Below are 3,570 nucleotides of genomic sequence, written 5' to 3' on the forward strand. Positions count from 1 at the left end.
CCTTGGGTTCCTCTAAATTAGCCAGGCCTGGTGCCACACACACAAATATCTTTTTCCCTTTCCCATCGCTTTCCTCTGGAGACGCGGATTCCACAGCAGTCCTGCTGAGAGGCTCCTCAAGAATGAATGAGGACTGAACTGCTTCATTTATATCTGCTCCCGCCAACAAGCAATATTCTGTATTCTGTAAACTTCCGCTCAGCACCAAATCCAGATGTGATTTGATAATGGAGCAACAGAAACTTGTTCTCAAAGGCCAGTGTTCTCCTTAAAAATGAAATTTCAACCTTTTACTATGAAACATTTTTCACCTGTGCACCAGAATTGTTACTTGAGCGTTTTTTCCTTTTTTCGTCTCTGAGCCATTTGTCCAATCAACAAATGTATTTTGAATGCCTTTTAGGTACCATTGCAGTGCAATGTCCTTCGGGAGAATGGTTCTGGGGATTTTCGTTTCAAAAGAAAAGAAGTTAACTTTCAATTTCCTGAAAGACTCAACAGTCATCAGAGTTCATGTGCAGAAAAGGGACGGAGGAGTAAGCGAGGGGGTGGCATCCTACACACATCACCTTCTCTCGTTCTTAGCTCTGTGAGGAAGTACACGAGCATGGGAAGCAACTGCTGCACAAATGGTCAAATTCACCTGGGGTCACACACACACAGTGAGTGGTGGAGCAGCATTCAAACTGGGACCTCAGGTTTCCACGGCCTTCTCCCCACCGCGCTGCCTGCCTTCCTTGGGAGGGGGTTGCACTCCACCAGCTGAATGTCTGGGTAAGCTGCTGAATCTCTTTAGGTCTCACTTTGCTCTGGCCTCTTCCAGCTCTGAGTCAGCACTAAGGCTTAGGGCATCAGCCTTGGCAGGCCCTGATAAAGGCTTAACTCTGCTCTTTGTTCTCCATGGCCTTGGTAATAAACTGAAATAAAACTCTTACAAGCAGCAGGAACCAGCCTTATCCGCTGGATCGAAGCCCATTTGTCAAAAATTTGGCAAAAGTTGCATTCATATTTGTGAGCCCTTTACATAGCTTCATTCATTGTTTGACACAAGATTTATGACATCTGACTCAGGAATGTAGCTCTGAAAATGCTCAATGTCAAAAAGTATATATAATGGAAGGAATACTTCTTGTACTGCCTGATGTTTCTAATTCTTTCCAAGCCCCTGTCTCCAATTCCAGAAACAATGGCTCCCCAACTAGCCCACTGCTTTTTGCTTTGATTGGAGAATTCAGACTTTTTTCTGTAGGTACATCTGACAGTGGAGTTAAAAAATTTACATCTACAAATAGCGCTGACAAGTTGAAAAAATGGTTAACAGACTCAAATATTTGCTCAAGCAAAAAAGATATGTTCCTTTTTCCCAGAGGGGAAAAAAAATCAGGTCAGAAGTATTGAACTCAGAGATACATACCAGTATACACAGAAATCATATATATATTTTTTGTCCTAATGTCATCTCTATGAGCAATAAGTGGAGAACTGTTTTCTCTTCAATGCCAGTCTCAAAGATCTCAGAATTTGCACTCCTCCCTGCCTGCCTTAGTAACAGACTGTAAAACTCTTGGCACAAATTTTAATTTTTGAAGATTCTAATGTTTTTACCCTGTATCCTTTCCTCTGTGGACAGAGTTCACGTTTTACTCTGAACAGGGCAACTTTTCCAGCTGCTCATTCTGAAAATTTGGGCCTGCTAAGTTTCAGCAATGGAATTTAGAGTATGAATCTTGAATTCTTTCTCTATACTTGATGGTTTTCTAAGTGGTGACTCTATTGGCTTTCCAGACTGAAGAGTCCTAATCTCCTTACCAGGACCTCCCAGGCAGCATGTTCGAGGTCAGAGCCAAGGTGCAGGTCAGGGAGACAGGGCTGTTCTCCCTTCTGTTAATCTGAAAGATCAGGCTATAACAATTCTTCAAACTGGCATGATGCTCCATAATTGCTCCTGCCTGACAGAAAGAACCCAGGGAGGAAGTTAAAGGTTACACCACTCACTGGGCATGTCAGTTGCTAAGTGGTAGATTCAACCTGCATCTTCCCTGCCTCATTCTCTCCTACCTATACCTGCTGCCTCATGTTTTTACCTCTTATGCCTAATAGTCACTTTTTTTCTGCTGTAAAACGTTTGCAACAAGTAGAAGGGCTTTGGAGTCACACAGGCCCGAGTTTGAAGCCTGAATTCATCACTTGTGAGCTATGTAACTACAACGTTTCCTCAGTCTCCTTGAGTTAGCTTCTGGGTTAGTAAAATGAGGATTGATGCTAGGCCTAAATGAAACATACATTCATTGCTTATTCCAGGTCCTGGCAGATGTAAGTGGTATCTGAGAATACTATTTATAACCACCATCATTTGGGGCAAGGTTAGTGTCATCCCAGCTTCACAAAGATGGATACTGGATATCCTCTATGGCAGTTTTGGAGCACATGCAGCAGACCTGATGACAGCAGTAGTTAGCTTTCACTGAGTCACGCCCTAGGTGCTGGCACTGTGCTAGGTATTTTACATGGGTTATACATTCAACTCTCACAATCTTATGAGCTAGGTGCTGAGCTCATCCCCATTTTACAAATGAAGCAACTCAGACTTAGGGACTTTCCAAGGTTAGGCAGCTAGTAAAGGGCAGGGTCATGAGGTGAAGAAAGTATGGTTCTAAGAGAGGAGTGCTTGGTTTAGGAAAGGCTTCCATGATTTCAGTGAGGCAGAAAAGCTTTTTTTTTTTTTTTCCCCATACTGGGTAAGCCTAGGGGGTGGTGAAGACCCAGACCATTTATTTGCCTTAAGCAAGGGGATAACTTTTGAGAAGTAGGATCTACAAGCTAGGCCTCTGGGCTTCTGTTTGAGTTCTTTGCCTTACACCCTTTCTCTTTCTGCAGAGACTAACCTGATTATGTTATATGGAAGAACAGTTCCAGAGATATCTAATGCTTTGGGAAGAAAATACTATACCTGCATCCAAATGAGTTTTCACTTTTTCCCACTCTATGGTGCTTACTTTTCATGAAAACATCCTTTTGTTCCCCCTCCAGCACAAGTTAAGCAACTAATGTTGTTTGCAATTTATTTTTGTTTCCTTAAAGTTTTCAGGGGCTAGAGAAACAACCTATGATACTTCAGTTGTCCAAGTATGGGAAAATGAAGAATTAGAAAGCAGAAAATCACAAGGATCTTTTAAAGCAATACTTTGAAGTACAATCACATTGCTGGGGACAACAGATTTGGTGTAAGTAATTCATAATTTGTTGATGTGTGTGTATGCACTGCTAAAGATGCAGCTAATATTTGGGGAGAAAATACCAAATATTATCTAGTAAAACTACCATAAAAGGCCTAGATATACATGTAGGTGTACACCAATAACATGACAAGTGACTTTAGGCAGGATCTTGCCTGCTTGGCTGCAACTAGAACAGAATAAAGTAACGCTGCCTCTAGTGCTTCAGAGAGGATGACTCTTGAAGCCCAGTTTCACCCAGACTTCAGGAAGTTGTTCTAAGAAACCATTTGTGATGGAAGGAAGTACAATTGCAAGTTCACAAAATAAAAACACAAATGACAGTACCACCGAA

Source organism: Choloepus didactylus, chromosome 4, assembly GCF_015220235.1.
Source record: "Choloepus didactylus isolate mChoDid1 chromosome 4, mChoDid1.pri, whole genome shotgun sequence".
Classification (NCBI taxonomy): domain Eukaryota; kingdom Metazoa; phylum Chordata; class Mammalia; order Pilosa; family Megalonychidae; genus Choloepus; species Choloepus didactylus.